Consider the following 13,802-nt stretch of genomic DNA (forward strand, 5'->3'; position numbering starts at 1 on the left):
TACCCTACTAACTGTACCCTACTAACTGAACCTTACTAACTGTTTCCTACTAACTCGACTCTACTAACTATATCCTACTAACTGTACCCTACTAACTGTATCCTACTAACTGTACCCTACTAACTGTATCCTACTTACTGTATCCTACTAACTGTACCCTACTAACTGTACCCTACTAACTGTAACCTACTAACTGTATCCTACTAACTGTACCCTACTAACTGTACCCTACTAACTGTACCCTACTTACTGTACCCTACTAACTGTACCCTACTAATTGTATCCTACTAACTGTATCCTACTAACTGTATCCTACTAACTGCATCGTACTAACTGTACCCTACTAACTGTACCCTACTAACTGTATCCTACTTACTGTATCCTACTAACTGTATCCTACTAACTGTACCCTACTAACTGTATCCTACTAACTGTATCCTACTAACTGTACCCTACTAACTGTACCCTACTAACTGTACCCTACTAACCCTACTAACTGTATCCTACTAACTGTACCCTACTAACTGTAACCTACTAACTGTATCCTACTAACTGTATCCTACTAACTGTAACCTACTAACTGTACCCTACTAACTGTACCCTACTAACTGTACCCTACTAACTGTACCCTACCCACTGTATCCTACTAACTGTATCCTACTAACTGTAACCTACTAACTGTATCCTACTAACTGTATCCTACTAACTGTATCCTACTAACTGTAACCTACTAACTGTATCCTACTAACTGTACCCTACTAACAAATCTGTCTTTTACAATGATGACCTACTGGGGAAAAGCGGGTTAACTGCCTTGTTCAGGGGGAGAACGACAGATTTTTACCTTGTCAGCTCGGGGATTCAATCTAGCAACCTTTCAGTTACTGGCACAACGCTCTAACCACTAGGTTACCTGCTCTAACCACTAGGCTACCTGCTCTAACCACTAGGCTACCTGCTCTAACCACTAGGCTACCTGCTCTAACCACTAGGCTACCTGCTCTAACCACTAGGCTTCCTGCTCTAACCAGTAGGCTACCTGCTCTAACCACTAGGTTACCTGCTCTAACCACTAGGCTACCTGCTCTAACCACTAGGCTTCCTACTCTAACCACTAGGCTACCTGCTCTAACCACTAGGCTACCTGCTCTAACCACTAGGCTACCTGCTCTAACAACTGGCTACCTGCTCTAACCACTAGGCTTCCTGCTCTAACCACTAGGCTACCTGCCTCTAACCACTAGGCTACCTGCTCTAACCCCTAGGCTACCTGTCTCTAACCACTAGGCTACCTGCTCTAACCACTAGGCTACCTGCTCTAACCACTAGGCTACCTGCTCTAACCACTGGCTACCTGCTCTAACCACTAGGCTGGCTACCTACCTGCTCTAACCACTAGGCTGGCTACCTGCTCTAATCACTAGGCTTCCTGCTCTAACCACTAGGCTACCTGCTCTAACCACTAGGCTACCTGCTCTAACCACTAGGCTACCTGCTCTAACCACTAGGCTTCCTGCTCTAACCACTAGGCTACCTGCTCTAACCACTGGCTACCTGCTCTAACCACTAGGCTACCTACCTGCTCTAACCACTAGGCTACCTGCTCTAATCACTAGGCTACCTGCTCTAACCACTAGGCTACCTGCTCTAAACACTAGGCTTCCTGCTCTAACCACTAGGCTACCTCCTCTAACCACTAGGCTACCTGCTCTAACCACTAGGCTACCTGCTCTAACCACTAGGCTACCTGCTCTAACCACTAGTCTACCTGCTCTAACCACTAGTCTACCTGCTCTAACCACTGGCTACCTGCTCTAACCACTAGGCTTCCTGCTCTAACCACTAGGCTACCTGCTCTAACCACTAGGCTACCTGCTCTAACCACTAGGCTACCTGCTCTAACCGCTAGGCTACCTGCTCTAACCGCTAGGCTACCTGCTCTAACCGCTAGGTTACCTGCTCTAACCGCTAGGCTACCTGCTCTAACCGCTAGGCTACCTGCTCTAACCGCTAGGCTACCTGCTCTAACCGCTAGGTTACCTGCTCTAACCACTAGGCTACCTGCTCTAACCACTAGGCTACCTGCTCTAACCACTAGGCTACCTGCTCTAACCACTGGCTACCTGCTCTAACCACTAGGCTACCTGCTCTAACCACTAGGCTACCTGCTCTAACCACTAGGCTACCTGCTCTAACCACTGGCTACCTGCTCTAACCACTAGGCTACCTGCTCTAACCACTAGGCTACCTGCTCTAACCAGTAGGCTACCTGCTCTAACCAGTAGGCTACCTGCTCTAACCACTAGGCTACCTGCTCTAACCACTAGGCTACCTGCTCTAACCACTAGGCTACCTGCTCTAACCACTAGGCTACCTGCTCTAACCACTAGGCTACCTGCTCTAACCACTAGGCTACCTGCTCTAACCACTAGGCTTCCTGCTCTAACCACTAGGCTACCTGCTCTAACCACTAGGCTACCTGCTCTAACCACTAGGCTTCCTGCCGCCCCAAAACTAGACAGGATATGCGTCAGCAGCTACGGTAATACTCACTCTTAATGATGTAATAACTGTATGTTAATGTGGGTTATCAGCTTTGACAGCCTGGTTGAACCTTTATTGACTTACGAGGAATGCAAACATCACTATATCAAATACCCATTGCAATAACTTGTCCCAGTTTTCTGTAGAATAGAGTAGAAAAGAATGGAATAGCATTGTGAAGTGAGCTGAATGTATTCATTTCAACAGCACTATCTGGCAGGTGAAGCCCCTTCTGTTGGGTGGCTGGGTGGGTGTGGGGTGTGGGGTGTGCTGCCTTCCGGTTCAGACTGGCTTCCAGACTGAGTTATAGCTACAGATACAGGAGAGGAGAGGAGGAATACAATGTTACACAGTCAGATGAGCGGGACCAGGCTCTGGGGAGCAGAACACAACAGCTACAGATACAGACAGTGATAGAGACTATAGTGGAACGACAGGCTTGGCTGGGCAGGAGGGAACATGTCACTGACTGACTGACTTATGACTGACTTATGACTGACTGACTGACTTATGACTGACTTATGACTGACTGACTGACTGACTTATGACTGACTTATGACTGACTGACTTATGACTGACTGACTGACTTATGACTGACTGACTTATGACTGACTGACTGACTTATGACTGACTGACTGACTGACTGACTGACTTATGACTGACTTATGACTGACTGACTTATGACTGACTGACTTATGACTGACTGACTGACTGACTGACTTATGACTGACTGACGACTGACATGACTGACTGACTGACTTATGACTGACTGACTTATGACTGACTGACTAACTGACTGATGACTGACTTATGACTGACTGACTGACTGATGACTGACTGACTGACTGACCAGCAGAACCCAGGATAGACATACTATTACAGGGGTATTCAAGTCTGACTCTAGGTCCAGATTACTGTTGGTTTTCTGTTCTAGCTGATAATTCATTAATAATTAGATCATTCAGTTAAATAAAAAATTACAACCACCTGGTGTCCCAGGTCTAAATCAGTCCCTGATTAGAGGGGGACAATGAAAAAAAGCTGTGAATTGAGTTTGAGGTCCAGAGTGGAATTTGAGGGGACTAGTATATGTTAACAGAGAGTGGAGATGATGTGTTCCACAATGGGGAAACTATGCATGACATTCTCCCTCTTCCCATAGAAATCCCCAAACATCAACTACAGTTATACATGTCATTCTCTGCTTGTTTCAATCTGGGATATATATTCTGATATATATTTTCTCTATATGTTCTCCTGTACCTTTACTTCTGCCAGGTGGGTGTGTCAGATTATCTCTTCATATTATATGGGCCTATATATTTTTTAAGTATTTTTAGTTAACCTTTATTTAAGTAGGCAAGTCAGTTGAGAATAAATTCTTATTTACCATGAGGGCCTACACCGGCCAAACCTGGACGATGCCGGGCCGATTGTGCGCCGTCCTATGGGACTCCCAATCACGGCCGGATGTGATACAGCCTGGATCCGAACCAGGGACTGTAGTGACGCCTCATGCACTGAGCTGCAGTGCCTTAGACCGCTGCACCACCCGGGAGCCCAAAGGTCTGGCCAGTACATTGGGCGTATATAACATGAAGCAGTACTAGTACTGTAGTAGTCTGATTCTTATTGGATCCCCAGTATCCTATCTGTCTGATTGGTTGGAGCCATGGATCATCAGACCAGATGTTGCATCTAAAAATGACATTTCTGATAGATAAACCATCTTTCTAATTGTCTTTCTGGGAGACAATTTCTGACATAAATGTATTCCCATATGATTTATAATATTACATTATTAATACACTAATAATGGTTTACATTCTGCATTATGAAATGGTGAATCTACCACAATACAATATTTGTGACCCTCTCTATGCTCTCTACAATAAGACTATGAAGTCAACATTTTACTCAACATCTGGCACCAAATCGAATTATTCTGAGTTGTGTTTGTTTGTTAAATCCTGTTGTACGTCCTGAAGTCTTGAATCAGACAGTTCTCCTGAGGTGGTGGATGACTAGGAGACTACAGACTAGGTCAGAGGATTGATGATGCTCTACATGCCCCAAGACAACCCTCCTACCTCTCACTTCCTAACACAGATCCCCTATGCCCTGACCCCGGGGCCCTAACACAGCCCCAGCCCCGGCTCTGGTGCTGGGGGCGCTTTCAGCTCTGTCTAGATGCATCCAAACAGGGAAGCATTGACATTTACCTCTGGCACTAACACAACACACATTTGGTTCAATTTGGAGGATTTTCTCTTCCGTGGGTAAAGGTGACTTGAGGGCCAACCAGATTTGAAAGCAGCGAAGAGAGATAAGGCTGACATCTTGAGATGTTTGCCCTCTCAGGTATGTAACAATGCAACAAAATCATAGAAAATAATAGAACAGAAAATAACAGAATAGAAAATAATAGAATAGAAAATTATAGAATAGAAAATAATAGAATAGAAAATAAAATAAACAAAATAATAGAATAGAAAATAATAGAACGGAAAATAATAGAACGGAAAATAATAGAACAGAAAATAATAGAATAGAAAATAATAGAATGGAAAATAATAGAACGGAAAATAATAGAACAGAAAAAATATATAAAAAATATTAGAATAGAAAATAAAATAAATAATAGAAAATAATAAAACAGAATATAAAATAATAGAATAGAAAATAATTTAAATAAAATAATATAAAATAATAGAATACAAAATAATAGAATATAAATGAATAGAAAACAATAGAATAGAACATACACAGTATGGAACCTAACACCCATCACACACAGAAGGAGTCGTAGCAGAATGTTTGTGACCTCCATTCCCTTCCCACGACTCCCCATGATGCCCCTGGTGCTCATTCCCCTTTTGATCTAAGGGCTGATAGCAGTAGGGCGCTGGTTAAGAGGTTTCATGTTGCAGGATGAAGGGAGATGTTATTGCAAACCAGCTGGGTTGGCCACTGCTTTGGTGTAGAAGGCAAGCAAGTTTCAAGTTTCACGTTTTATTAGTCGTATGTACGGGATACACATGGTATACACCGTCCAACTAAATGCTTACTTGCAGGTTCCTTCTGGACAAGGCAACAACAATAATAAATAATAAAAGATAAAGTAAATGACAGCCCAGGGTCAATAAATAATAATACATAATAATTAAGTAATAAAGCGGGACAGGGTAGACGGTCATGTCATCAGGCCAAATCTGACCAGGACTTCCCTCTACACGCACAGACTGCCATCACTGCCCTTCCCCCAAATCGTCCAGATCACGGTCTTCCATCCTTCCCCATCTCCTCCCTCCCCATCTGCTCCTTCCCCATCTCCTAGTTCCCAGCTCCTCCCTCCCACTCTCCCACTCTCCTCCTTCCCCCTCTCCTCCCTCCCCTTCTCCTCCTTCCCCTCTCCTCCCTCCCACTCTCCTCCCTCTCCTCCTTCTCCATCTCCTCCCTCCCCCTCTCCTCCTTCCCCCTCTCCTCTCTCCTGCCTTCTCCTCCCTTCCACCTTCCCCCTTTCCTCTCCCCCCTTCCACTCTCCTCCCTTCCCCTCTCCTCCCTCCCACTCTCCTCCCTCCCACTCTCCTCCCTCTCCTCCATCTCCTCCCTCCCCCTCTCCTCCCTCCCCCGCTCCTCCTTCCCCCTCTCCTCCTTCCCCCTCTCCTCCCTCCCTCTCTCCTCCTTCCCTCTCCTCATTGTTCATATCACACAGACAGGCCAGAGGAGAAGATAAAAGCAATGAACATCTGCAGGACTACCATGCTTAAAAAACGACAATCCATTGGTTCTTCTTGCATGAACACACACATTGTTTATTGAATATAAAATATCCTTGTTTATTTTGAATAATTGGTAATTGGGGGTTGACGAAAACATTGGGGGTCGACCTACTTGATGCTTAGTTTAAGGGGGTCTGTGTAATTACGGATGAAATTTGTTTGTGGGGCCGTTAGCATCTCCCCAAGTCAATCCACATGATAGAATAATTATCTTATCTGTCACTTATACCAAGTCAGCATGTTAATTAAAATGTAATTTAAACACTGTCAGGATATGACACAGATTAGAGACCAGACTGCTATTGTTAATCTGATATACTGTCATAACTAGGGTCAGAGAAACACAACAGGACAGGATATTGTTAATCTGATATACTGTCATAACTACGGTCAGAGAAACAAACCAGGACAGGATATTGTTAATCTGATATACTGTCATAACTAGGGTCAGAGAAACACAACAGGACAGGATATTGTTAATCTGATATACTGTCATAAATAGGGTCAGAAACACAACAGGACAGGATATTGTTAATCTGATATACTGTCATAACTAGGGTCAGAGAAACACAACAGGACAGGACATTGTTAATCTGATATACTGTCATAACTAGGGTCAGAGAAACACAACAGGACAGGATATTGTTAATCTAATATACTGTCATAACTAGGGTCAGAGAAACATAACAGGACAGGATATTGTTAATCTGATATACTGTCATAACTAGGGTCAGAGAAACACAACATGGCAGGATATTGTTAATCTGATATACTGTCATAACTAGGGTCAGAAACACAACAGGATATTGTTAATCTGATATACTGTCATAACTAGGGTCAGAGAAACACAACAGGACAGGATATTGTTAATCTGATATACTGTCATAACTAGGGTCAGAAACACAACAGGACAGGATATTGTTAATCTGATATACTGTCATAACTAGGGTCAGAAACACAACAGGACAGGATATTGTTAATCTGATATACTGTCATAACTAGGGTCAGAGAAACACAACATGGCAGGATATTGTTAATCTGATATACTGTCATAACTAGGGTCAGAGAAACACAACAGGACAGGATATTGTTAATCTGATATACTGTCACAACTAGGGTCAGAGAAACACAACAGGACAGGATATTGTTAATCTGATATACTGTCATAACTAGGGTCAGAGAAACACAACAGGACACGATATTGTTAATCTGATATACTGTCATAACTAGGGTCAGAAACACAACAGGACAGGATATTGTTAATCTGATATACTGTCATAACTAGGGTCAGAGAAACACAACAGGACAGGATATTGTTAATCTGATATACTGTCATAACTAGGGTCAGAAACATAACAGGATATTGTTAATCTGATATACTGTCATAACTAGGGTCAGAGAAACACAACAGGACAGGATATTGTTAATCTGATATACTGTCATAATTAGGGTCAGAGAAACACAACAGGACAGGATATTGTTAATCTGATATACTGTCATAACTAGGGTCAGAAACACAACAGGACAGGATATTGTTAATCTGATATACTGTCATAACTAGGGTCAGAGAAACACAACAGGACAGGATATTGTTAATCTGATATACTGTCATAACTAGGGTCAGAGAAACACAACAGGACAGGATATTGTTAATCTGATATACTGTCATAACTAGGGTCAGAGAAACACAACAGGACAGTATATTGTTAATCTGATATACTGTCATAACTAGGGTCAGAAACACAACAGGATATTGTTAATCTGATATACTGTCATAACTAGGGTCAGAGAAACACAACAGGACAGGATATTGTTAATCTGATATACTGTCATAACTAGGGTCAGAAACACAACAGGACAGGATATTGTTAATCTGATATACTGTCATAACTAGGGTCAGAGAAACACAACAGGACAGGATATTGTTAATCTGATATACTGTCATAACTAGGGTCAGAGAAACACAACAGGACAGGATATTGTTAATCTGATATACTGTCATAACTATGGTCAGAAACACAACAGGACAGGATATTGTTAATCTGATATACTGTCATAACTAGGGTCAGAAACACAACAGGACAGGATATTGTTAATCTGATATACTGTCATAACTAGGGTCAGAGAAACACAACAGGACAGGACATTGTTAATCTGATATACTGTCATAACTAGGGTCAGAGAAACACAACAGGACAGGATATTGTTAATCTAATATACTGTCATAACTAGGGTCAGAGAAACATAACAGGACAGGATATTGTTAATCTGATATACTGTCATAACTAGGGTCAGAGAAACACAACATGGCAGGATATTGTTAATCTGATATACTGTCATAACTAGGGTCAGAAACACAACAGGATATTGTTAATCTGATATACTGTCATAACTAGGGTCAGAGAAACACAACAGGACAGGATATTGTTAATCTGATATACTGTCATAACTAGGGTCAGAAACACAACAGGACAGGATATTGTTAATCTGATATACTGTCATAACTAGGGTCAGAAACACAACAGGACAGGATATTGTTAATCTGATATACTGTCATAACTAGGGTCAGAGAAACACAACATGGCAGGATATTGTTAATCTGATATACTGTCATAACTAGGGTCAGAGAAACACAACAGGACAGGATATTGTTAATCTGATATACTGTCACAACTAGGGTCAGAGAAACACAACAGGACAGGATATTGTTAATCTGATATACTGTCATAACTAGGGTCAGAGAAACACAACAGGACACGATATTGTTAATCTGATATACTGTCATAACTAGGGTCAGAAACACAACAGGACAGGATATTGTTAATCTGATATACTGTCATAACTAGGGTCAGAGAAACACAACAGGACAGGATATTGTTAATCTGATATACTGTCATAACTAGGGTCAGAAACACAACAGGATATTGTTAATCTGATATACTGTCATAACTAGGGTCAGAGAAACACAACAGGACAGGATATTGTTAATCTGATATACTGTCATAATTAGGGTCAGAGAAACACAACAGGACAGGATATTGTTAATCTGATATACTGTCATAACTAGGGTCAGAAACACAACAGGACAGGATATTGTTAATCTGATATACTGTCATAACTAGGGTCAGAGAAACACAACAGGACAGGATATTGTTAATCTGATATACTGTCATAACTAGGGTCAGAAACACAACAGGATATTGTTAATCTGATATACTGTCATAACTAGGGTCAGAGAAACACAACAGGACAGGATATTGTTAATCTGATATACTGTCATAACTAGGGTCAGAGAAACACAACAGGACAGGATATTGTTAATCTGATATACTGTCATAACTAGGGTCAGAAACACAACAGGACAGGATATTGTTAATCTGATATACTGTCATAACTAGGGTCAGAGAAACACAACATGGCAGGATATTGTTAATCTGATATACTGTCATAACTAGGGTCAGAGAAACACAACAGGACAGGATATTGTTAATCTGATATACTGTCAAAACTAGGGTCAGAGAAACACAACAGGACAGGATATTGTTAATCTGATATACTGTCATAACTAGGGTCAGAGAAACACAACAGGATATTGTTAATCTGATATACTGTCATAACTAGGGTCAGAGAAACACAACAGGACAGGATATTGTTAATCTGATATACTGTCATAATTAGGGTCAGAGAAACACAACAGGACAGGATATTGTTAATCTGATATACTGTCATAACTAGGGTCAGAAACACAACAGGACAGGATATTGTTAATCTGATATACTGTCATAACTAGGGTCAGAGAAACACAACAGGACAGGATATTGTTAATCTGATATACTGTCATAACTAGGGTCAGAAACACAACAGGATATTGTTAATCTGATATACTGTCATAACTAGGGTCAGAGAAACACAACAGGACAGGATATTGTTAATCTGATATACTGTCATAACTAGGGTCAGAGAAACACAACAGGACAGGATATTGTTAATCTGATATACTGTCATAACTAGGGTCAGAAACACAACAGGACAGGATATTGTTAATCTGATATACTGTCATAACTAGGGTCAGAGAAACACAACATGGCAGGATATTGTTAATCTGATATACTGTCATAACTAGGGTCAGAGAAACACAACAGGACAGGATATTGTTAATCTGATATACTGTCAAAACTAGGGTCAGAGAAACACAACAGGACAGGATATTGTTAATCTGATATACTGTCATAACTAGGGTCAGAGAAACACAACAGGATATTGTTAATCTGATATACTGTCATAACTAGGGTCAGAGAAACACAACAGGACAGGATATTGTTAATCTGATATACTGTCATAACTAGGGTCAGAGAAACACAATATGGCAGGATATTGTTAATCTGATATACTGTCATAACTAGGGTCAGAAACACAACAGGACAGGATATTGTTAATCTGATATACTGTCATAACTAGGGTCAGAGAAACATAACAGGACAGGATATTGTTAATCTGATATACTGTCATAACTAGGGTCAGAGAAACACAACAGGACAGGACATTGTTAATCTGATATACTGTCATAACTAGGGTCAGAGAAACACAACAGGATATTGTTAATCTGATATACTGTCATAACTAGGGTCAGAGAAACACAACATGACAGGATATTGTTAATCTGATATACTGTCATAACTAGGGTCAGAGAAACACAAAATGGCAGGATATTGTTAATCTGATATACTGTCATAACTAGGGTCAGAAACACAACAGGACAGGATATTGTTAATCTGATATACTGTCATAACTAGGGTCAGAGAAACACAACAGGACAGGATATTGTTAATCTGATATACTGTCATAACTAGGGTCAGAGAAACACAACAGGACAGGATATTGTTAATCTGATATACTGTCATAAATAGGGTCAGAAACACAACAGGACAGGATATTGTTAATCTGATATACTGTCAAAACTAGGGTCAGAGAAACACAACAGGACAGGATATTGTTAATCTGATATACTGTCATAAATAGGGTCAGAGAAACACAACAGGATATTGTTAATCTGATATACTGTCATAACTAGGGTCAGAGAAACACAACAGGACAGGATATTGTTAATCTGATATACTGTCATAACTAGGGTCAGAGAAACACAACAGGACAGGATATTGTTAATCTGATATACTGTCATAACTAGGGTCAGAGAAACACAACAGGATATTGTTAATCTGATATACTGTCATAACTAGGGTCAGAGAAACACAACAGGATATTGTTAATCTGATATACTGTCATAACTAGGGTCAGAGAAACACAACATGACAGGATATTGTTAATCTGATATACTGTCATAACTAGGGTCAGAGAAACACAACATGACAGGAAATTGTTAATCTGATATACTGTCATAAATAGGGTCAGAAACACAACAGGACAGGATATTGTTAATCTGATATACTGTCATAACTAGGGTCAGAGAAACACAACACAACAGGATATTGTTAATCTGATATACTGTCATAACTAGGGTCAGAGAAACACAACATGACAGGATATTGTTAATCTGATATACTGTAATAAATAGGGTCAGAAACACAACAGGACAGGATATTGTTAATCTGATATACTGTCATAACTAGGGTCAGAGAAACACAACAGGACAGGATATTGTTAATCTGATATACTGTCATAACTAGGGTCAGAAACACAACAGGACAGGATATTGTTAATCTGATATACTGTCATAACTAGGGTCAGAAACACAACAGGACAGGATTTTGTTAATCTGATATACTGTCATAACTAGGGTCAGAGAAACACAACATGGCAGGATATTGTTAATCTGATATACTGTCATAACTAGGGTCAGAGAAACACAACAGGACAGGATATTGTTAATCTGATATACTGTCATAACTAGGGTCAGAGAAACACAACAGGACAGGATATTGTTAATCTGATATACTGTCATAACTAGGGTCAGAAACACAACAGGACAGGATATTGTTAATCTGATATACTGTCAAAACTAGGGTCAGAGAAACACAACAGGACAGGATATTGTTAATCTGATATACTGTCATAACTAGGGTCAGAGAAACACAACAGGATATTGTTAATCTGATATACTGTCATAACTAGGGTCAGAGAAACACAACAGGACAGGATATTGTTAATCTGATATACTGTCATAACTAGGGTCAGAGAAACACAATATGGCAGGATATTGTTAATCTGATATACTGTCATAACTAGGGTCAGAAACACAACAGGACAGGATATTGTTAATCTGATATACTGTCATAACTAGGGTCAGAGAAACATAACAGGACAGGATATTGTTAATCTGATATACTGTCATAACTAGGGTCAGAGAAACACAACAGGACAGGATATTGTTAATCTGATATACTGTCATAACTAGGGTCAGAGAAACACAACAGGATATTGTTAATCTGATATACTGTCATAACTAGGGTCAGAGAAACACAACAGGACAGGATATTGTTAATCTGATATACTGTCATAACTAGGGTCAGAAACACAACAGGACAGGATATTGTTAATCTGATATACTGTCATAACTAGGGTCAGAAACACAACAGGACAGGATATTGTTAATCTGATATACTGTCATAACTAGGGTCAGAGAAACACAACATGGCAGGATATTGTTAATCTGATATACTGTCATAACTAGGGTCAGAGAAACACAACAGGACAGGATATTGTTAATCTGATATACTGTCACAACTAGGGTCAGAGAAACACAACAGGACAGGATATTGTTAATCTGATATACTGTCATAACTAGGGTCAGAGAAACACAACAGGACACGATATTGTTAATCTGATATACTGTCATAACTAGGGTCAGAAACACAACAGGACAGGATATTGTTAATCTGATATACTGTCATAACTAGGGTCAGAGAAACACAACAGGACAGGATATTGTTAATCTGATATACTGTCATAACTAGGGTCAGAAACACAACAGGATATTGTTAATCTGATATACTGTCATAACTAGGGTCAGAGAAACACAACAGGACAGGATATTGTTAATCTGATATACTGTCATAATTAGGGTCAGAGAAACACAACAGGACAGGATATTGTTAATCTGATATACTGTCATAACTAGGGTCAGAAACACAACAGGACAGGATATTGTTAATCTGATATACTGTCATAACTAGGGTCAGAGAAACACAACAGGACAGGATATTGTTAATCTGATATACTGTCATAACTAGGGTCAGAGAAACACAACAGGACAGGATATTGTTAATCTGATATACTGTCATAACTAGGGTCAGAGAAACACAACAGGACAGTATATTGTTAATCTGATATACTGTCATAACTAGGGTCAGAAACACAACAGGATATTGTTAATCTGATATACTGTCATAACTAGGGTCAGAGAAACACAACAGGACAGGATATTGTTAATCTGATATACTGTCATAACTAGGGTCAGAA

This window comes from Salmo trutta, unplaced genomic scaffold (assembly GCF_901001165.1).
Source record: "Salmo trutta unplaced genomic scaffold, fSalTru1.1, whole genome shotgun sequence".
NCBI lineage: Eukaryota > Metazoa > Chordata > Actinopteri > Salmoniformes > Salmonidae > Salmo > Salmo trutta.